General features: G+C 45.0%; 1 pseudogene; it reads right to left on the reverse strand.

The window, feature by feature from the left end:
- The window catches only part of LOC141020624 (uncharacterized), a 50,058-nt pseudogene that overhangs the window by 24,741 nt on the left and 845 nt on the right, over positions 1-24,472 (reverse strand).

The raw sequence follows: 24,472 nt of genomic DNA on the forward strand, positions 1-24,472 counted from the left end.
CAGATGTCCTTGAGCTAGGACTTAGTCGTGGAGCCATCGCAACTAGGAAGCTTGAAGGGGTTATGCGGGACAAGAAACACGAGGGTTTATACTGGTTCGGCCCCTTACGGTGAAGGTAAAAGCCTACGTCCAGTTCGAGGTGTTATTGATTAGGGTTACGATCGCCAGGGAGCTAAACAGCAATGCCCGGCTCTCGATGAGATTGTTGTCGCCCCTAAACCGCTGTCGGGTCGTCCCTTTATATAGGGAGGCTGACGCCCAGCAGCCCTTAGAGTCCCGGCCGGCTCATAAGAGTGTCCGGCTCGGACTCTAAACAATACTTGCCTTACACTACAAGTTCTATTATAATAATGATTGTAACTACGGGCCTTAAGCCATATCCGGGTCTCAGCCCATCTCTGGCCCATCGTCTTCAAACTTGGCTCCGGGCTTCTGGCAATGACCACGCGAGTAACCCGGCCCTCCTGGCGGGTGACTCCCAGGTCTATATCCTCAACAGCGTTGCTAGTTGCAGGTGAAGATGAAGGTTGTTCCATGTTGGGACATGGATATCAGGAACTTTGTTGGGATATCACAATATCTCTTATATTTAATTAATGCATCTATATACTTGGTAAAGGGCGGAAGGCTCGGCCTTATGCTTGGTGTTTTGTTCCACTCTTGCCGCCCTAGTTTCCGTCATACCGGTGTTATGTTCCTTGATTTTGCGTTTCTTACGCGGTTGGGTTGTTATGGGGACCCCTTGACAGTTCGCTTTGAATAAAACTCCTCCAGCAAGGCCCAACCTTGGTCTTACCATTTGCCTATCACCTATTTATTTTCACTTGGGAGTCGCGCTCCCGAGGGTCATCTTTATTTTAAGCCCCCCGGGCCAGTGCTTCTCTAAGTGTTGGTTCGAACCGAGCTGCCTGCGGGGCCACCTTGGGGAAACTTGAGGGCTGGTTTTACTCGTAGCTAGTCTCATCCGGTGTTGCCCTGAGAACGAGATATGTGCAGCTCCTATCGGGATTGTCGGCACATCGGGCCGCTTTGCTGGTCTTGTTTTACCATTGTCGAAATGTCTTGTAAACCGGGATTCCGAGACTGATCGGGTCTTCCCGGGAGAAGGAATATCCTTCCTTGACCGTGAGAGCTTATAATGGGCTAAGTTGGGACACCCCTGCAGGGTATAAACTTTCGAGAGCCATGCCCGCGGTTATGTGGCAGATGGGAGTTTGTTAATGTCCGGTTGTAGAGAACTTGACACTTGACTTCATTAAAACGCATCAACTGCGTGTGTAGCCGTGATGGTCTCTTTTCGGCGGAGCCCGGGAAGTGAACCCGATTTTTGGGTTATGTTTGACGTAAGTAGGAGTTCAGGATCACTTCTTGATCATTGCTAGTTTCACGACCGTTCTGTTGCTTCTCTTCTCGCTCTTATTTGCGTATGTTAGCCACCATATATGCTTAGTCGCTGCTGCAACCTCACCACTTTACCCCTTCCTTACCCATTAAGCTTTGCTAGTTTTGATACCCATGGTAATGGGATTGCTGAGTCCTCGTGGCTCACAGATTACTACAACAATAGTTGCAGGTATAGGTTTTTGCGATGATCATGACGCGGTAGCGATGTTGCTTGTTTTGGAGTTCTTTTTCTGCTTCTTCTTCGATCAGGGGATAGGTTCCAGGTCGGCAGCCTGGGCTAGCAGGGTGGATGCCGTTCGAGCTTTTGTTTGTGTTTCATCCGTAGTCGGGATTTGGTCTTATGTATGATGTATTGATGTATTCTTGCGGCATTTGTATGCCTTGTATGTATCCCCATCTATTATGTAATGTTGATGTAATGATATCCACCTTGCAAAAGCGTTTCAATATGCGGGTCTATCCTTGGTGGGACCTTCGAGTTCCTCTCGGATAGGGTCGCATATTGGGCGTGACAAGTTGGTATCAGAGCCTCGACCGACCCTAGGAGCCCCCTTGATTGTTCGTAGCTAGCCGTTGTTGAGTCTAGAAGAAAACTGTTTTCGGAGTCTAGTTATATCGGAGAGTAGGAATTCTTTTTACTCCTTAGCCCCTTCGTCGCTCTGGTGAGGAATCTTGACATAGGTGTTTTGAATTACTTCTCTTCCCCTTCAAATTTTCTTTAGGATCACGCGGTTAGTTTGTCGTTCGTTGGTTCTCAGCTCTTTTCATCCGGTGCATTTCTCGTCCAGTTGACTCGAGCCTCTTCATCTTTGCCAAGTTCAATCCTCAGTTGTTTTCTTTTCCCACCCACCCACCCCTTTTCTTCTCGGAGCCGGAGTCCGTAATCGAGTATCCATCCTACTCGTGCAAAGCCTTTGCATTCTTTCACCCGGTGTTTTCTCTTCAAGTTATTCGTCGGTTCTACCTTCCAAGTTGCCTTTATTTCCCGCCCTCCCATCCTCTTCTTCCCGGAGCCTGAGTCTCTTTCGAGCATCAATTTTATTCGTGCGGAACCTCTTCAATCTTTCGTAAATTAGTTCAACCGGTGAATTCTCGTCTCGGTGGACATTCTTCATCTCTTTTTCTTCTCCGATGGATTCAATTCAAATTTTCAGTAGTGATTATATTCTTTCCCTTGGATCAAGTGTTTTCCCTGCCCGTTCGCCTCTCGCCAGCTTATCCTTCCGGAGTGCTCAAGACATCTCAGGAGATTCGGCTGTGTTCCAATTAATTCGAGGTTATCACCTCATTCAAATATTTCAATTGTTCCGATGCATCATCTCTCTCTCCTACGATCCTTTTCCAACGGTGTTTATTTTTAGTGGGCCCTAACCCACAGGTCTTTCCCAGGATCTTACCTGACTCTTCTAATTATTCTGGAGCCATTCCCAATTCTTTCAATTCTTCCGGAGGCATTGCATTGTTCATCTTCTCTCTTGCGTTTCTTGTTTCACCTCATCCTTTTCTCTCCCGTCTTGTTCCTAAGATCTCGGGACGAGATCTCTTGTTAGTGGAGGAGTGTTGTAACGCCCCGGATTTGATGCGCCAGGTGTCCTCCAGCTATTCGTCGTTGTTGCCATGTCATTTGCTTGCGTGTTGCATTTTGCCATGTCACCATCTGCATTTCATCTGCATGTTTTTCAAAACTTGCATCCGTTCGGGTTCCGCCGGTTCCCTCCGTTGTCCGTTCTGAGCACAACCACACTCGCACGCACCCGTCGCCCCTCTCAGACCTTGTTTTGAACTACATCATGCCATATTTACAGGGGTGCTTGTCTTGTATTTTTGTGATCTATGTGGTGACTAGCACAAGCATGCAAAGTAGCCTCCGTGATGTTGCTGATTTCTGTGACGGTCATTTCTGCTAAGTCTGAGTCTGTTATATTTTGTTGCTATGTAAACCTGCTGTTACCATGAGTTCTATGCATAATCTGGAGATGTTCACTAAAGGTGTTTTGTTCTACACGTTATGATCCATCCATCCATGCCCTTTGTTGCATTTATGGCCTGCTGTAGCTTGTGGTTATCTTGCTCTCAATTTGCTAAATAATGTTGATGTCAGTCTGTTAACATTAAGTTCAGTATTGCCATGTGTTTTGCTAGTGATCCATGCACCCTATGAACTTGCTCTTGCCATGCTTAGCTCCATAATTATGTCTCCTTACTGTTGGTTGACTTCACATACCATGATATGCTCTGTGGTGAGTGGTACAAACTCACCAACATGCCTACTTATCATTGTTTCTGCCATGAACCGTTATTTTCTCCAAGTCTGAATCTGTCATATTACTTGCCATGGTTGCATGGATGCTACCATGTTTTCTGTTGATCTTTGGAATTAGCTAAGTAAGGGAGTTTTGTTCTTTGTATTTAGTACTAGCATGCCATGCCTTTGTTTGCCATGATAAGTTCCTGTAGCATGTTGTTTCATAGCTCTAAACAATGCAACCTGATGTTATTTCTGTCATGCCCAGTGATTTCTGCCAAGTCTGTGAAACTGTTATTATTTGCAATCTTGCCATCTCATTTTGAGCATGTTTTATTGATTTCTGGAGATAGCTCAATGTTCATGTTTTGTCATGCTTTACCTGTACATCATGTCCATGCCTTTTGTTATCATGTTGGGGTGCTGTAGCATATTTTAATGATGCTTGCAAGATGCCTAGTTGCTGTTTTGGACAGATTGTTGTTATATCTTGTTTGGAGTGTATGTGTTGCACTGTTGCTCCGTTTTGAGCATGCTCTATATGAAACTTGCTTAGAATTGCATGTAGTTTCATATTATCATGTTGCATCCTTGTTTTGAGGTGTTTGCTTGATGTTTGGGTGTATTTTGCATCAATGCCATGTTTAACTTGTTTTGCTCATATCTTCTAGGCCGTAGCTCCGAACCTAATGAACTTTATATGTGTCGTGGTTTTGTCACGGCAGATGTCCTTAGTGTCAGGACTTAGTCGCGAGGCCAGCGCATCTATGTGGTAGCTTGAGAGGGGTTGAACGGAATCGAGAGATGCAACACAAGACAAGGATTTAGACAGCTTCGGGCCCCGGGAAACATCATCCGGTAATAGCCCTACATGCTGTTTGAGGCTAGGTCTCATTATGATCATGAGGGAGTCACCGTAAACCGGCTCCCCTTTGTTGTGTCTAGCCCTAAGACTATTGCTTCTTTCTGCTCCTCCCCTTTGGGGAGCCCTGCCCCTCCTTATATATGTTGAAGGGGCGGGTTACATGTGGAGTCCTGTTAGGATTAGGACTAGTCTATCTCTAATACAAACCGGATACAAGTCCAGGTCTTAACTCCTTGTAAGGTAAATATTCTTCACGCCTTTCCTTGTAAACCGGCCCACCATAGTGTGAACCGGCCTTCTAGGCCTTGGGCCTTGTCATCCGTCTGACCCGCCCGCCGGGTCACCAGTGAGTCATAATGACCAGGCGGGTTGCTTGTAAACCGTCAGGTCAGGGCGGGTCGCCAGTAAATCGCCAAGTGTCAGCGGGGTCTCAAATAAACCGCCAAGTCCGGCCGGGTTATACTTCCATCCGGTTTACGCCGCGGGGTATATCCCCGACATTAGCCCCAGTTTAATTTGGATTTATCCATGTTAAACTGATCCTGTAAAATAAACACAAGAACAAACTTGACAGATTATACTCCGGGTTAAGAATTCTTGTAAACCGGCACCTGATCATTATTAATTCCTTATCATTTCCCTCTTCTAGAAAATCCAGGTCAATAAGCCAGCTTCATACTCAATTTGCTGACATTGGTTTCTCACATTGAAATATTGTGAAGAATAATACACTTGAGTCGGCTCCCAAAGCGTCGGCTGAAGAAATATTTGGTCTTGAAATACTCATCTGATATTCAGCCGGTTTGAAGATGTAAAACTTCCCGATCTATGATTTCCAAAAATCGCCGGGTTATAAAAACTGATAATTCCGGGTTATGATTGTTTCCAATGCCGGTTCATAATTGTTGCCAACGCCGGTTCATGATTGTTGCAGACACCGGGTCAATCTGGTCTGTTCAAAACTGAGAATTTGAAGATTTTTTCTCCCTTGTATATCACCTGTAGCCCCCAAGTCTTGAACAGAACAAAGTGATGATTTAAGACTTGTCTCCATATAATTACTGTCACTTTGAAGAAATCCATGTTGTTCATCTCAGTCACTAGTAAAAACTGAATACTCCATATATGTAGCCCCCAAGTGCCGGGTTGTCATGCTGACAGCAACCTGGGACTTGAAATTGCCTTATGCTCATAAAACTTCAACCAGTGTAGCCCCCAAGGGCCGGGTCATTATGCAATAATGAGCAGGGACTTTGTAAATATAATCATGTAAACTTTTGAACATCAACGTGTAGCCCCCAAGGGCCGGCTCAGTAAGATAATATTGAGTTGGGCTTGATATATACTTCAATGAGAATGACATCATATGATGTAACCTCCATCATGGGGCTTGAATCCACGTGCACAAGGTTAAGATCCTTGTGCTTTACCAATTGAGCAGTGGGCCCTTCAATATAATAGATAAAAAAACCTTGTACCTTGAATTGTTGATAGGAGCTTTTGGTAGCCCCAAGGGCCGACTCATTATAATGTGATGAGTCGGGTCTTCAATAAGATAAGTAAAATATGACTTTGCATTAGCCCCCAAGTGCCATGGTGTATGCTGGCAGTGACATGAGACTTGCATATTTGAGTAATCTCAATTTGAAAACAAAGGCAAATAAAAACCATTGTAGGCAAGGCTTTTCACGAGCTGCCAGGCCCCAAATTTGATCAAGAGGTGTTGCTATGGTTCGGGTTCGATCAAGCCCCCAAATGATGTTGTGGCATTACGCTGATCAAAAGGCATTGCTATGGTTCGGGTTCGACCAAGCCCCCAAGTGATTCTGTGGCTTTACGCCGATCAAGAGGCGTAGTCATGGTTCGGGTTCGACCATGCTCCCAAGTGATGCTGTGGCATTACGCCGATCAAGAGGCGTGGCTATGGTTCGGATACGACCAAGCCCCCAAGTGATTCTGTGGCTTTACGCCGATCAAGAGGCGTAGTCATGGTTCGGATACGACCAAGCCCCCAAATGATCAATGATATAATAAACCAATAAGGCATGATACCCATGTTTGAACCGCGCATCATGGCAGCAGGTCCTCTTTGGCACCCTTTAACTTTTTGCAAGAGATAAATCCTTCTTGAACGGGGATTTTGAACCGAATATTGAGAGCTTCAAAGCTTTGTGGGAGAACAGATTTCCCTTAAACCGGATTGCAAACCGGATTCTTCATTTTCAGCCGGAAATTTTCTGACAGCCTTTCAACTCGAACTTGCGAGAAGTTAATTCCTTTTTGAACCGGACATTTTTAAACCGGATTTGAGCGCTTCAGAGCTTTGTGGGAGAATGGATTTCCCTTGAACCGGATTGTAAACCGGATATTGAGAGCTTTAGTGAGACTGACTTCCCTTGAGCCGGATTTTAAACCGGAATCCTTTCTGATGACCCGGAACTTCTTTATTGAGCCGGGATTTTGTAACTGTCATATACTTTCTAAGCCGGAAATTTTCTGACGGCCTTTAAATTTTCATCAATATAACAGTAGCCTCCGGGACCGGGTTATCTTTCCTCCATCGTCCTGGGGTTCTTAAATTTGCTGAAACTGGCAAGATTTGCTTGAGTCATATCATTGTAGCCCCCGAGTCTCAAGGCGACTCGAGGAGTTGGCTTGAGATTCTTCATATTTGACCGTGATATAATCCGGCATAACTTGTATATCATTGGTGTTGACAGCACAATGTGAATCCATAAAAGGTTGAGGTGACTGTTGTGGGTTATAAATGATCCCGTACGAGCCGTGTCAGCAACTCGGCCAATGGTTCCTTCCAACTGGCGATTTGAAGTTAGCAAAAACTGTACTGGCGGCGACTTGTGCGCCTGCCCATTGGGCCATCCAGTGCAAACGGCGGTTGATGATAATTTGCCTCCAATTTGAAAGAAAACTGGGCTACCCAAGCTGTGACTTGCTCATACCCAATAAACAGCTCATGCAGACAGGTGCGGCCCAGTATGCTGATGTAGACCAGGCCGCGAGAGACAGACGACAAGGACGACCGCAACATCAGAGGCGGCACAAATAAATGAATCGGCCGCGGCGTTATAAACCGGTGCGGACAAGCAAGTTGTCCTCCGTGTTGTAAACTGGTGCGGATGCGTGAACCGGCCGTCCGTTTATCGGGTAATGTGACACGGAGGAAAACGCCATTGTAGAACGTTGCCAATGCGTGCTCTATACCCGTAGTATAAACATAATCGTCCTGCGTACAAAAAGTACAACAAGGCAGAGTAGTTGGTTGTCAAAAGAAATGAACATGTATTTAACAAAAATATATATAGGATAAATATCACCTGATTTACTTGGGCGACAGTTCTGTACGCAGACCCTGTCTCGAGGTCCACTTGGTCCTTAAAATATTCGACCCGGTGACTCAGGAGGCGGACGGGGACTTGACGGAGACCAGACCCTCTCTCGCGGAAGTGTGCGAGGAACGGGCCGCAGCGGCAGATCAGCCACTTGTCTGCAGCTTAACGGGGGTGCTGGCTGGTGAAGCGGAGAGGCGGCCCGATGTGGCAGAGACAAAGGGCGGGCGATGGCGTGGTGGCCCAGCGTCTCAAGAGACGAGCCACGACAGGGGCAAACCGGCGAATCGCTACGGTGATGTGAGCCGGTGGAGGTGACCGACAAAACTGCATGCATGCTGACATGACGTTTTCCCCGGAGCCGGCGTAGTGCAAAGACGTGGTTGTACTATGTGTCAATTGAACTTTGAAATCCGTGTAGCATTAGTACTAGATGTACTTGTAGTTGTATTTGAGTCCCCACGTGAGGAGTTCTTGGAGCATCCCACTGTGCACCACAATCAACAGTGCCTTTGGGGAAATTAACCGTGGGGACGTGGGATCGTGGCTGGCCTGCTGCCAGTCCTTTTTGCCTTGATCTGCATATACAAATTTGGTTGTCCAAGTCTTCAGTCTTTGAACCTGACTTCCTTTGTTTTCTCTGCTTCGTCTTGTACATTCTTGACTAAAATACACAACTCATTGCACTCATCTTCCCAGTCGAAGAACCAGCTTCCTCATCAAATAGCATTTGCTCCGTTTCAACATTGTTTGCAATTTTTCCACAGCCCCAGCGGGTCTTAGCAACGGCGGATCACAGCAGTAGCAGGCCGATGGTTCAGGCACGGCGAGCAGCGCGTCCCTAATGGCGGGAACCGGCGGTTTGGCACAGCAGCTCAAGGTTAACCAACGGACGGCTCACAAGACCCGGCAGCCGCGGCTCAACTTGGTGGCGGCGATGGCAGGGCCGGTTTAAACCGGCGGCAAACACCAGCAGATTGCGACCACTTGGACGGGCAGTGGCGATGGTGGTTTAAAGGCAAGGGCGGCCGGTGCGCAGCTACGGTTGCCGAAGGCGGTGACTCGGTGACGGCGGAGGCGGCTCCAGGCGCGGATGACGGAGCTGGTCAGGCCCCCGGTGACTCGAGGTGCTGCGGCGAACAGGGGAATTGCAACAATTTTTAACGAGCCAACAACCGCGGTCGACGCGCAGTAGGCCGTCGCGGCGTCCGAGGCGAGGCCAGTCCGGGCTGGGAACAGAGAAAGGCCAGGTGGCTCTTGGACCAATCCGGACCGTCTTTGACTCCCTTCAGGTAATTGGTAAAATCCCTCGTGACTTGCTAAAATAGTGGATTGCCTTGGGACTTTAGATTGGCATTGCCTTGGTTGATGCTGCCGTAACACACGGCGGGACTTGACAGCAGTTGTCGCTCAGAACTTGACGATCCGGCGAAAAAGGTTGCAGCAGAAAACGCTGGTCTCGACGACTTTTCTATTTGACCGCTCATCCAGACGAACGACGATTGATTTCTTTTGAATCCAAATCTCATGATCCCAGATCCAAAGTTGAACAACAAATTTAATTCACCCAGCAATTGCTCAGATCTGACTTAAACTGCTCTCGATCCTTGAAAAAGATCCCTTCAAGAAACTCAACACCACCGTACGCAGGCCCCACGGTGGGCGCCAACTGTCGTGGTTTTGTCACGGCAGATGTCCTTAGTGTCAGGACATAGTCGCGAGGCCAGCACATCTATGTGGTAGCTTGAGAGGGGTTGAACGGAATCGAGAGACGCAAACAAGACAAGGATTTAGACAGCTTCGGGCCCCGGGAAACATCATCCGGTAATAGCCCTACATGCTGTTTGAGGCTAGGTCTCATTATGATCATGAGGGAGTCGCCGTAAACCGGCTCCCCTTTGTTGTGTCTAGCCCTAAGACTATTGCTTCTTTCTGCTCCTCCCCTTTGGGGAGCCCTACCCCTCCTTATATATGTTGAAGGGGCGGGTTACATGTGGAGTCCTGTTAGGATTAGGACTAGTCTATCTCTAATACAAACCGGATACAAGTCCAGGTCTTAACTCCTTGTAAGGTAAATATTCTTCACGCCTTTCCTTGTAAACCGGCCCACCATAGTGTGAACCGGCCTTCTAGGCCTTGGGCCTTGTCATCCGTCTGACCCGCCCGCCGGGTCACCAGTGAGTCATAATGACCAGGCGGGTTGCTTGTAAACCATCAGGTCAGGGCGGGTCGCCAGTAAATCGCCAAGTGTCAGCGGGGTCTCAAATAATCCGCCAAGTCTGGCCGGGTTATACTTCCGGCCGGTTTACGCCGCGGGTTATATCCCCGACAATATGTAACTTGACTAGAATTTCGTGTAGATTGTCTTGGTGCATCTTAACTTGCTGTTTAACAACTTGAACATAAGGTTTATTCAGATCTGGACCAATTTCGAAATTTGCATATGAGACTTACTGGAATTGTTATATGTTGTTTCCGGCCTCATTTAAACTTGCTTTGATGTGTTGCTCTTGTATGCATCATCTCTTCCCATAATTATGTCTCCTTACTGTTGGTTGACTTCACATGCCATGATATCCTCTATGGTGAGTGGTACAAGCTCACCAACATGCCTACTTATCATTGTTTCTGCCATGAACCGTTATTTTCTCTAAGTCTGAATCTGTCATATTACTTGCCATGGTTGCATGGATGCTACCATGTTTTATGTTGATCTTTGGAATTGGTTCAGTAAGGGACTTTTGTTCTTTGTCTTTAGTACTAGCATGCCATGTCTTTTTTTGCCATGATAAGTTCCTGTAGCATGTTGTTTCATAGCTCTAAACAGTGCAACCTGATGTTATTTCTGTCATGTAAATTGATTTCTACCAAGTCTGTGAAACTGTTATTATTTGCAATCTTGCCATGTCATTTTGAGCATGTTCTATTGATTTCTGGAGATAGCTCAGTGTTCATGTTTTGTCATCCTTTACCTGTACATCATGCCATTCGTTTTGTTATCATGTTGGGGTGCTGTAGTATATTTTAATGATGCTTGCAAGATGCCAAGTTGCTATTTTGGACAGATTGTTGTTATATCTTGTTTGGAGTGTATGTGTTGCACCGTTGCTCCGTTTTCAGCATGCTCTATATGAAACTTGCTTAGAATTGCATGTAGTTTCATATTATCATGTTGCATCCTTGTTCTGAGGTGTTTGCTTGATGTTTGGGTGTATTTTGCATCAATGCCATGTTTAACTTGTTTTGCTCATATCTTCTAGGCCGTAGCTCCGAACCTAATGAACTTTATATGTAACTTGACTAGAATTTCGTGTAGATTGTCTTGGTGCATCTTAACTTGCTGTTTAACAACTTGAACATAAGGTTATTCAGATCTGGACCAATTTCGAAATTTGCATATGAGACTTACCGGAATTGTTATATGTTGTTTCGGGCCTCATTTAAACTTGCTTTGATGTGTTGCTCTTGTATGCATCATCTCTTGCCATAATTATGTCTCCTTACTGTTGTTGACTTCACATGCCATGATATCCTCTATGGTGAGTGGTACAAGCTCACCAACATGCCTACTTATCATTGTTTCTGCCATGAACCGTTATTTTCTCTAAGTCTGAATCTGTCATATTACTTGCCATGGTTGCATGGATGCTACCATGTTTTATGTTGATCTTTGGAATTAGTTCAGTAAGGGACTTTTGTTCTTTGTCTTTAGTACTAGCATGCCATGTCTTTTTTTGCCATGATAAGTTCCTGTAGCATGTTGTTTCATAGCTCTAAACAGTGCAACCTGATGTTATTTCTGTCATGTAAATTGATTTCAACCAAGTCTGTGAAACTGTTATTATTTGCAATCTTGCCATGTCATTTTGAGCATGTTCTATTGATTTCTGGAGATAGCTCAGTGTTCATGTTTTGTCATCCTTTACCTGTACATCATGCCATTCCTTTTGTTATCATGTTGGGGTGCTGTAGTATATTTTAATGATGCTCGCAAGATGCCAAGTTGCTATTTTGGACAGATTGTTGTTATATCTTGTTTGGAGTGTATGTGTTGCACCGTTGCTCCGTTTTCAGCATGCTCTATATGAAACTTGCTTAGAATTGCATGTAGTTTCATATTATCATGTTGCATCCTTATTTTGAGGTGTTTGCTTGATGTTTGGGTGTATTTTGCATCAATGCCATGTTTAACTTGTTTTGCTCATATCTTCTAGGCCGTAGCTTCGAACCTAATGAACTTTATATGTAACTTGACTAGAATTTCGTGTAGATTGTCTTGGTGCATCTTAACTTGCTGTTTAACAACTTGAACATAAGGTTTATTCAGATCTGGACCAATTTTGAAATTTGCATATGAGACTTACCGGAATTGTTATATGTTGTTTCCGGCCTCATTTAAACTTGCTTTGATGTGTTGCTCTTGTATGCATCATCTCTTGCCATAATTATGTCTCCTTACTGTTGGTTGACTTCACATGCCATGATATCCTCTATGGTGAGTGGTACAAGCTCACCAACATGCCTACTTATCATTGTTTCTGCCATGAACCGTTATTTTCTCCAAGTCTGAATCTGTCATATTACTTGCCATGGTTGCATGGATGCTACCATGTTTTATGTTGATCTTTGGAATTAGTTCAGTAAGGGACTTTTGTTCTTTGTCTTTAGTACTAGCATGCCATGTCTTTTTTTGCCATGATAAGTTCCTGTAGCATGTTGTTTCATAGCTCTAAACAGTGCAACCTGATGTTATTTCTGTCATGTAAATTGATTTCTACCAAGTCTGTGAAACTGTTATTATTTGCAATCTTGCCATGTCATTTTGAGCATGTTCTATTGATTTCTGGAGATAGCTCAGTGTTCATGTTTTGTCATCCTTTACCTGTACATCATGCCATTCCTTTTGTTATCATGTTGGGGTGCTGTAGTATATTTTAATGATGCTCGCAAGATGCCAAGTTGCTATTTTGGACAGATTGTTGTTATATCTTGTTTGGAGTGTATGTGTTGCACCGTTGCTCCGTTTTCAGCATGCTCTATATGAAACTTGCTTAGAATTGCATGTAGTTTCATATTATCATGTTGCATCCTTGTTTTGAGGTGTTTGCTTGATGTTTGGGTGTATTTTGCATCAATGCCATGTTTAACTTGTTTTGCTCATATCTTCTAGGCCGTAGCTCCGAACCTAATGAACTTTATATGTAACTTGACTAGAATTTCGTGTAGATTGTCTTGGTGCATCTTAACTTGCTGTTTAACAACTTGAACATAAGGTTTATTCAGATCTGAACCAATTTTGAAATTTGCATATGAGACTTACCGGAATTGTTATATGTTGTTTCCGGCCTCATTTAAACTTGCTTTGATGTGTTGCTCTTGTATGCATCATCTCTTGCCATAATTATGTCTCCTTACTGTTGGTTGACTTCACATGCCATGATATCCTCTATGGTGAGTGGTACAAGCTCACCAACATGCCTACTTATCATTGTTTCTGCCATGAACCGTTATTTTCTCCAAGTCTGAATCTGTCATATTACTTGCCATGGTTGCATGGATGCTACCATGTTTTATGTTGATCTTTGGAATTAGTTCAGTAAGGGACTTTTGTTCTTTGTCTTTAGTACTAGCATGCCATGTCTTTTTTTGCCATGATAAGTTCCTGTAGCATGTTGTTTCATAGCTCTAAACAGTGCAACCTGATGTTATTTCTGTCATGTAAATTGATTTCAACCAAGTCTGTGAAACTGTTATTATTTGCAATCTTGCCATGTCATTTTGAGCATGTTCTATTGTTTTCTGGAGATAGCTCAGTGTTCATGTTTTGTCATCCTTTACCTGTACATCATGCCATTCCTTTTGTTATCATGTTGGGGTGCTGTAGTATATTTTAATGATGCTTGCAAGATGCCAAGTTGCTATTTTGGACAGATTGTTGTTATATCTTGTTTGGAGTGTATGTGTTGCACCGTTGCTCCGTTTTCAGCATGCTCTATATGAAACTTGCTTAGAATTGCATGTAGTTTCATATTATCATGTTGCATCCTTGTTTTGAGGTGTTTGCTTGATGTTTGGGTGTATTTTGCATCAATGCCATGTTTAACTTGTTTTGCTCATATATTCTAGGCCGTAGCTCCGAACCTAATGAACTTTATATGTAACTTGACTAGAATTTCGTGTAGATTGTCTTGGTGCATCTTAACTTGCTGTTTAACAACTTGAACATAAGGTTTATTCAGATCTGGACCAATTTCGAAATTTGCATATGACGACTTACCGGAATTGTTATATGTTGTTTCGGGCGTCATTTAAACTTGCTTTGATGTGTTGTTCTTGTATGCATCATCTCTTCCCATGAGTAGCTTCATATAGCCTTGTAATGCATCATGCTTGGTTGAGCATCATGTCATGTTTATGTGTTGTGTGTTTACCATGTTGTTTGCTTCTTTCCGGTTGTGCTTCTTCTCGATAGTTCCCGTTTCGTTGCGTTCGTGAGGATTCGTTCGACTACGCTTGGTTCGTCTTCGTGGCTTCATCTTCTTAATGGACTCGTTCTTCTTCCTAGCGGGATTTCAGGCAAGATGACCGTCACCTTGGATCTCATTACTATCATTGCTATGTTAGTTGCTTCGTTCTATCGCTATGCTGCGCTACCTACCACGTGCTTATCAAGCCTCCTAAATTGCCATGAAACCACCTCTAACCTTTGTCACCCTTCCTAGCAAACCACTGTTTGGCTATGTTACCGCTTTGCTCAGCCCCTCTTATAGTGTTGCTAGTTGCAGGTGAAGATGAAGGTTGTTCCATGTTGGGACATGGATATCAGGAACTTTGTTGGGATATCACAATATCTCTTATATTTAATTAATGCATCTATATACTTGGTAAAGGGTGGAAGGCTCGGCCTTATGCCTGGTGTTTTGTTCCACTCTTGCCGCCCTAGTTTCCATCATACCGGTGTTATGTTCCTTGATTTTGCGTTCCTTACGCGGTTGGGTTGTTGTGGGGACCCCTTTACAGTTCACTTTGAATAAAACTCCTCCAGCAAGGCCCAACCTTGGTCTTACCATTTTCCTATCACCTATTTCTTTTCCCTTGGGAGTCGCGCTCCCAGGTCATCTTTATTTTAACCCCCCGGGCCAGTGCTTCTCTAAGTGTTGGTCCGAACCGAGCTGCCTGCGGGGCCACCTTGGGGAAACTTGAGGGCTGGTTTTACTCGTAGCTAGTCTCATCCGGTGTTGCCCTGAGAACGAGATATGTGCAGCTCCTATCGGGATTGTCGGCACATCGGGCGGTTTGCTGGTCTTGTTTTACCATTGTCGAAATGTCTTGTAACCCGGGATTCCGAGACTGATCGGGTCTTCCCGGGAGAAGGAATATCCTTCGTTGACCGTGAGAACTTATAATGGGCTAAGTTGGGACACCCCTGCAGGGTATAAACTTTCGAGAGCCGTGCGTGCGGTTATGTGGCAGATGGGAATTTGTTAATGTCCGGTTGTAGAGAACTTGACACTTGACTTAATTAAAACGCATCAACTGCGTGTGTAGCTGTGATGGTCTCTTTTCGGCGGAGCCCGGGAAGTGAACACGGTTTTTGGGTTATGTTGGACGTAAGTTGGAGTTCAGGATCACTTCTTGATCATTGCTAGTTTCACGACCGTTCCGTTGCTTCTCTTCTCGCTCTTATTTGCATATGTTAGCCACCATATATGCTTAGTCGCTGCTGCAACCTCACCACTTTACCCCTTCCTTACCCATTAAGCTTTGCTAGTCTTGATACCCATGGTAATGGGATTGCTGAGTCCTCGTGGCTCACAGATTACTACAACAATAGTTGCAGGTACAGGTTTTTGCGATGATCATGACGTGAGAGCGATGTTGCTTGTTTTGGAGTTCTTTTCCTGCTTCTTCTTCGATCAGGGGATAGGTTCCAGGTCGGCAGCCTGGGCTAGCAAGGTGGATGTCGTTCGAGCTTTTGTTTGTGTTTCATCCGCAGTGGGATGTTGATCTTATGTATGATGTATTGATGTATTCTTGTGGCATTTGTATGCCTTGTATGTATCCCCATCTATTATGTAATGCTGATGTAATGATATCCACCTTGCAAAAGCGTTTCAATATGCGGGTCTATCCTTGGTGGGACCTTCGAGTTCCTCTCGGATAGGGTCGCATATTGGGCATGACAAGTTAGTATCAGAGCCTCGACCGACCCTAGGAGCCCCCTTGATTGTTCGTAGCTGGTCGTTGTTGAGTCTAGAAGAAAACTGTTTTCGGAGTCTAGTTATATCGGAGAGTAGGAATTCTTTTTACTCCTTAGCCCCTTCGTCGCTCTGGTGAGGAATCTTGACGTAGGCGTTTTGAATTACTTCTCTTCCCCTTCAAATTTTCTTTAGGATCACGCGGTTAGTTTGTCGTTCGTTGGTTCTCAGCTCTTTTCATCCGGTGCATTTCTCGTCCAGTTGACTCGAGCCTCTTCATATTTGCCAAGTTCAATCCTCAGTTGTTTTCTTTTCCCACCCGCCCACCCCTTTTCTTCTCGGAGCCGGAGTCCATAATCGAGTATCCATCCTACTCATGCGAAGCCTTTGCATTCTTTCACCCAGTGTTTTCTCTTCAAGTTATTCGTCGGTTCTACCTTCCAAGTTGCCTTTATTTCCCGCCCTCCCACCCTCTTCTTCCCGGAGCCTGAGTCTCTTTCGAGCATCAATTTCATTCGTGCGGAACCTCTTCAATCTTCCGTAAATTAGTTCAACCGGTGAATTCTCGTCTCGGTGGACATTCTTCATCTCTTTTTCTTCTCCGGTGGATTCAATTCAAATTTTCGGTAGTGATTATATTATTTCCTTTGGATCAAGTGTTTTCCCTGCCCGTTCGCCTCTCGCCAGCTTATCCTTCCTGTCGTGGAATTGTCATGGCAGATGTCCTAGTGTAAGGACTTAGTCGCGAGGCCAACGCATCTATGTGGTAGCTTGAGAGGGGTTGAGCGGAATCGAGAGACGCAACACAAGACGAGGATTTAGATAGCTTCGGGCCCCGGGAAACATCATCCGGTAACAACCCTACATGCTGTTTGAGGCTAGGTCTCATTATGCTCATCATGGAGTCGCCGGTAAACCGGCTCTTTGTGTCTAGCCCTAGAGATTATTTCTTCTTGCTTGTCCCTCTCTGGGGAGCCCTGCCCCTCCTTATATAAGTTAGATGGGCGGGTTACATGTGGAGTCCTATTAGGATTAGGACTAGTCTACCTTCTAATACAAACCGGATACAAGTCATGGTCTTAACTTCTTGTAAGGTAAATATTCCTCATGCCTTTCCCCTTAAACCGGCCCACCATTAACATAAACCGGCCTTCCATAAACCGCCAATTGGGCCACCGGGTCTTGTCGCTCCTCTAACCCGCCTGCCGGATTACCAATGAATCGTAAACCGCCAGGTCCAACCGGGTCGCCAGTAAATCGTCAAGTCCGGCCGGGTTATACTTCCGGCCGGGTTACGCCTCGGGGTATATCCCTGACATTAGCCCCCGGTTTAATTTGGATTTATCCATGTTAAACTGATCTGCAACATAAACACAAGAACAAATTTGACAGGTTGTGCTCCGGGTTAAGAATTTTTGTAAACCGGCACCTGCATATCCTTAAGTCCTTGTCATTTTCTCCTGGAAAATCCGGGTCAATAGGCCAGCTTCATAATCAATTTGCTTATAGAAAAAATATTGTAAATAAAGAATCCATTTGATTCGGCCTTCAATGCTCTGATTTGACAAAAAATATTGGTCTTCAAATATTCAACTGATATTCAATCGGCTTGAAAATATAAAACTTGTCGATCTATGATTTCCAAAATCGCCGGGTTATAAAAACTGATAATTTCGGGTCATGATTGTTTCCAAGGCCGGTTCATGATTGTTGCCAACGCCGGTTCATGATTATTGATGACACCTGGTGATGATTGTTGCAGACATCGGGTCATAATGATTGGTGATGCCGGGTCATTAATTGTTGGTGACGCCGGGTCAATAATTGTTGGTGACGCCATGTCATAATTGTTGGTGACGCTGGGTCATAATTGTTTGCAGACACCGGGTCAATCTAGTTAGCTCAACTCAGAAAATCGGAAGATATTTCTCCCTTATATCCATATTACCTGTAGCCCCCAAGTCTTGAACAGAACAAAGTGATGATTTGAGACTTGTTTCCATATAATTACTGCCACTTTGAAGAAATCCATGTTGTTCATCTCCAGTAAAAACTGAATACTCCATATATGTAGCCCCCAAGTACCGGGTTGGCATGCTTGCAGCAACCTGGGACTTGTAATTGCTTATAAAAACTTCAATCAGTGTAGCCCCCAAGGGCCGGGTTACGCCTCGGGGTATATCCCCGACACTTCCGGAGTGCTCAAGACATCTCAGGAGATTCGGCTGTGTTCCAATTAATTCGAGGTTATCACCTCATTCAAATATTTCAATTGTTCCGATGCATCATCTCTCTCTCTCCTACGATCCTTTTCCAACGGTGTTTATTTTTAGTGGGCCCTAACCCATAGGTCTTTCCCAGGATCTTACCTGACTCTTCTAATTATTCCGGGGGCATTCCCAATTCTTTCAATTCTTCCGGAGGCATTGCATTGTTCATCTTCTCTCTTGCGTTTCTTGTTTCACCTCATCCTTTTCTCTCCCGTCTTGTTCCTAAGATCTCGGGACGAGATCTCTTGTTAGTGGAGGAGTGTTGTAACGCCCCGGATTTGATGCGCCAGGTGTCTTCCAGCTATTCGTCATTGTTGCCATGTCATTTGCTTGCGTGTTGCATTTTACCATGTCATCATCTGCATGTTTTTCAAAACTTGCATCCGTTCGGGTTCCGCCGGTTCCCTCCGTTGTCCGTTCTGAGCACAACCACACTCGCACGCACCCGTCGCCCCTCTCAGACCTTGTTTCATGAGCGGGAGAAAAACGTTCTCGGAATAGGCCGAGATTTGCCGAGTGGCCTTGGTATATCACCGGCAGACCGCCCGTCAAATTTCGTTCCATTTGAAGGTCGTTTGATGCCCCAACGGTTAACCGCGTACCCCGAAAGCCCCTTTTGTCTTGCAGCCCAACACCCTCCAAATCAGCCCACTAACCCATCAAAACCCCCTCCATGCTCTTCGCCGTTCGATCACGATCGTGTGGGCGAAAATCGCTCCTCATTTGGACACTCCTAGCTCCCTCTACCTATAAATAGACCTCCCCCTCCGAAATCCCGCAGTCCAAACCCTAAAAATTCCCCTCTCTGCGCCGGACGTGTCCGTCCGCGCCGGACAAAGCCCGCGCCACCGCCTCCGCTCCAACCGGCGTCCCCACGTGGCCCCGGCCACCGCGCGCCGCCGCCGGCCCGCCAGGCCCGCGCGGGGCCCCCGAAGCCCATCGCGCCCCGCCGCCCGTTCGCCCGCACCTCCGCTGCCGTACTCTAGCCCCGCCGTCCCGCCGGCGATCCCGACCGCCCGGAGGACCCCGCCGCAGCCGTGCCCCGCTCCGCCGCCGCCTCGCCGGACTTCCCCGACCCCGCCGCCTCGGAGCTCCGCCCGACCCCGCCGGTGACCGCCGCCGCCGGGCGCCGCCAGCCGTGTCCCCGCCGACCCGCGCCTCTCCCCTCGCCGCCTCGCCGGAAGATCACCGGAACGCCACCGTCCTCGTCGGATCTGGTCAGGTGGACCAGATCCACCAGCTCAACCAACCAAACGCGCTCCCGCGGCCCGGATCTGGTCATCCCCGTATCTCCCCGTCCCGTTTTCTGCGAGGTCTTTCTACTAAGTCCCAGTAATTTTGCCTCATGTATGCATCTTTGCCATGCCATATCTCCGTGCATATAGCTCCGTTTTGCATGTATAATATATCAAAATGTTCATCATGAGATTCTATTCATTTTTTTTCCATTGTGCCATGCTTGTTTGAGTCCATCTTGATGCCCTAATCATCGTTGCAAGAGTGCTAGTTGATGTTAACTACTGTCTGTTATCAGAACTTGGTGATTTGTCTTTTTCATTGCATCTTGTGTGTGGATCCTATGAGCATAAGCTCTACATGTGTTGTGAACTACATCATGCCATCTTTACAGGGGTGCTTGTCTTGTATTTTTGTGATCTATGTGGTGACTAGCACAAGCATGCAAAGTAGCCTCCGTGATGTTGCGGATTTCTGTGACTTAAGTCATTTCTGCTAAGTCTGAGTCTGTTATATTTTGTTGCTATGTAAACCTGCTGTTACCATGAGTTCTATGCATAATCTGGAGATGTTCACTAAAGGTGTTTTGTTCTACACGTTATGATCTATCCATCCATGCCCTTTGTTGCATTTATGGCCTGCTGTAGCTTGTGGTTATCTTGCTCTCAATTTGCTAAATAATGTTGCTGTCAGTCTGTTAACATTAAGTTCAGTATTGCCATGTGTTTTGCTAGTGATCCATGCACCCTATGAACTTGCTCTTGCCATGCTTAGCTCCATAATTATGTCTCCTTACTGTTGGTTGACTTCACATACCATGATATGCTCTGTGGTGAGTGGTACAAGCTCACCAACATGCCTACTTATCATTGTTTCTGCCATGAACCGTTATTTTCTCTCAAGTTTGAATCTGTCATATTACTTGCCATGGTTGCATGAATGCTACCATGTTTTCTGTTAGTCTTTAGAATTAGTTCAGTAAGAGACTTTTATTCTTTGTCTTTAGTACTAGCATGCCATGTCTTTTTTTTGCCATGATAAGCTCCTGTAGCATGTTGTTTCATAGCTCTAAACAGTGCAACCTGATGTTTTTTCTGTCATGTACAGTGATTTCTGCCAAGTCTGTGAAACTGTTATTATTTGCAATCTTGCCATGTCATTTTGAGCATGTACTATTGATTTCTGGAGATAGCTCAGTGTTCATGTTTTGTCATGCTTTACCTGTACATCATGTACGTACCTTTTGTTATCATGTTGGGGTGCTGTAGTATATTTTAATGATGCTTGCAAGATGCCAAGTTGCTATTTTGGACAGATTGTTGTTATATCTTGTTTGGAGTGTATGTGTTGCACCGTTGCTCCGTTTTGAGCATCCTCTATATGAAACTTGCTTAGAATTGCATGTAGTTTCATATTATCATGTTGCATCCTTGTTTTGAGGTGTTTGATTGATGTTTGGGTGTATTTTGCATCAATGCCATGTTTAACTTGTTTTGCTCATATCTTCTAGGCCGTAGCTCCGAACCTAATGAACTTTATATGTAACTTGACTAGAATTTTGTGTAGATTGTCTTGGTGCATATTAACTTGCTGTTTAACAACTTAAACATAAGGTTTATTCAGATCTGGACCAATTTCGAAATTTGCATATGAGGACTTACCGGAATTGTTATATGTTGTTTCGGGCCTCATTTAAACTTGCTTTGATGTGTTGCTCTTGTATGCATCATCTCTTGCCATGAGTAACTTCATATAGCCTTGTCATGCATCATGCTTGGTTGAGCATCATGTCATGTTTATGTGTTGTGTGTTACCATGTTGTTTGCTTCTTTCCGGTTGTGCTTCTTCTCGATAGTTCCCGTTTCGTTGCGTTCGTGAGGATTCGTTCGACTACGCTTGGTTTGTCTTCGTGGCTTCATCTTCTTCATGGACTCGTTCTTCTTCCTAGCGGGATTTCAGGCAAGATGACCGTCACCTTGGATCTCATTACTATCATTGCTATGTTAGTTGCTTCGTTCTATCGCTATGCTGCGCTACCTACCACTTGCTTATCAAGCCTCCCAAATTGCCATGAAACCACCTCTAACCTTTGTCACCCTTCCTAGCAAACCATTGTTTGGCTATGTTACCGCTTTGCTCAGCCCCTCTTATAGCGTTGCTAGTTGCAGGTGAACATGAAGGTTGTTCCATGTTGGGACATGGATATCAGGAACTTTGTTGGGATATCACAATATCTCTTATATTTAATTAATGCATCTATATACTTGGTAAAGGGTGGAAGGCTCGGCCTTATGCCTGGTGTTTTATTCCACTCTTGCCGCCCTAGTTTCCGTCATACCGGTGTTATGTTCCTTGATTTTGCGTTCCTTACGCGGTTGGGTTGTTGTGGGGACCCCTTGATAGTTCGCTTTGAATAAAACTCCTTCAGCAAGGCCCAACCTTGGTCTTACCATTTGCCTATCACCTATTTCTTTTCCCTTGGGATTCGCGCTCCCGAGGGTCATCTTTATTTTAACCCCCCCCCCCCCCCCCCCGCGGGCCAGTGCTTCTCTAAGTGTTGGTCCGAACCGAGCTGACTGCGGGGCCACCTTGGGGAAACTTGAGGGCTGGTTTTACTCGCAGCTAGTCTCATCCGGTGTTGCCCTGAGAACGAGATATGTGCAGCTCCTATCGGGATTGTCGGCACATCGGGCGGCTTTGCTGGTCTTGTTTTACCATTGTCGAAATGTCTTGTAAGCCGGGATTCCGAGACTGATCGGGTCTTCCCGGGAGAAGGAATATCCTTCGTTGACCGTGAGAGCTTATAATGGGCTAAGTTGGGACACCCCTGCAGGGTATAAACTTTCGAGAGCCATGCCCGTGGTTATGTGGCAGATGGGAATTTGTTAATGTCCGGCTGTAGAGAACTTGACACTTGACTTAACTAAAACGCATCAACTGCGTGTGTAGCCGTGATGGTCTTTTTTTGGCGGAGTCCAAAAAATGAACACGGTTTTTGGGTTATGTTTGACGTAAGTAGGAGTTCAGGATCACTTCTTGATCATTGCTAGTTTCACGACCGTTCCGTTGCTTCTCTTCTCGCTCTTATTTGCGTATGTTAACCACCATATATGCTTAGTCGCTGCTGCAACCTCACCACTTTAGCCCTTCCTTACCCATTAAGCTTTGCTAGTCTTGATACCCATGGTAATGGGATTGCTGAGTCCTCGTGGCTCACAGATTACTACAACAACAGTTGCAGGTACAGGTTTTTGCAATGATCATGACGCGAGAGCGATGTTGCTTGTTTTGGAGTTCTTTTTCTGCTTCTTCGATCAGGGGATAGGTTCCAGGTCGGCAGCCTGGGCTAGCAGGGTGGTTGTCGTTCAAGCTTTTGTTTGTGTTTCATCCGTAGTCTGATGTTGATCTTATGTATGATGTATTGATGTATTCTTGCGGCATTTGTATGCCTTGTATGTATCCCCATCTATTATGTAATGTTGATGTAATAATATCCACCTTGCAAAAGCGTTTCAATATGCGGGTCTATCCTTGATGGGACCTTCGAGTTCCTCTCGGATAGGGTCGCATATTGGGCGTGACACATCAATACTCAAATTTGACACCTGTTAAATAGAAGAGTTCTTAGCAGGCGTATTTCATACTTTGGGTCTTTGAGGCAGATAATCTATACAAAAAAAAGACAATACAGTTTCTGAAATTTATCAGTTTGCCAAAGGACTGCACCAACATGCAATATTTCCCATGATAGAACAGACACTGACACTAGCTCACCAATTTAACACTGGATTTACCAGCCAGTGAGCCAATAAACCCAAATAGTAGCTTCACGGAAACCAACATAAACAGTCCATATATGTTCCTCAACTCCAAGAAAGTAAGTTACCTGTGTTATTTTTTCAATTCCAGATGCAGCAATGAAGTCTGGAAGCTGGAACTGTTGTTTTTCAATACCCCTCTTTCCCTGAAACAACAGCATAATGCATGAATCCAAGAATATGAACAAAGCAATAGGATAAAATTGGCAGTGCTAGATGCTATCTTGAGTTCAGAATTTTTTAGTCTTCAACAAAAACATAACAGTTCAAGAAGTGCGATCTGATTCTAATGCACGAAATATCAAAGGCGACAGAGTCTAGTTGGACTCTAACTTGTACAGCAGAAGAGGAATCAAATAAATACACAGTAGATTCAACTATCCTATATACACTACAGAAACCATTCAAGCAATGCAACACCATTTCCAGCTTTCTTGGATGTTACAGGAGTCCCTGCAAGAATTGCACATCCATATAAGAAGGGTGAAACATGTTGGACATCATGGGCATGTTTAGTTTGTTGCCCCAGATAGCCAAGCCGCAAATTCGGTAAAGCATAATCAAGAGTTCAAGACGTCTCCAAAATGCCAGTAAAGTTGAGATGATAGGATTGCAGACGATGACAACTTCTCTAATTGTTGCTGCACATGGGTTCCACATGTCATATAGTACTTGACGCCAAAACATAGTCAATGTAGGTCTTAGTTTACTGATTAAATCACAAGGGATATAGCTATTCAAACGGATCACAAACTGGATTGACATTTCAGAAGAACTAATGTTTGAAGCCTGTTACTCAAATAAATAACTACTTGGGTACAACCAACTATCTCGTCATGTCAGCAAAAGGGGACCTCAAATAAATAACTAATTAGTATAGCCAACTATTCCTAGCCATGTCAGCAAACGGGCACAAGCAGCAGGCGTGACAATGTGTTGAGAGTTTTCCTACTATACACCAACAAAAGCCTTGGCACAACCAAAATATTGCAGAGCGTGCTAAATATAGGAATTAGGCCAAGCGACCAAATTTTAGGGACACTACAAATTTATGGTAGGATAAAACTGGGCAAACAAGCCTCCCCAATG

The sequence above is a fragment of the Aegilops tauschii genome, chromosome 6 (genome assembly GCF_002575655.3).
Source record: "Aegilops tauschii subsp. strangulata cultivar AL8/78 chromosome 6, Aet v6.0, whole genome shotgun sequence".
In the NCBI taxonomy this organism is placed as follows: Eukaryota; Viridiplantae; Streptophyta; class Magnoliopsida; order Poales; family Poaceae; genus Aegilops; species Aegilops tauschii.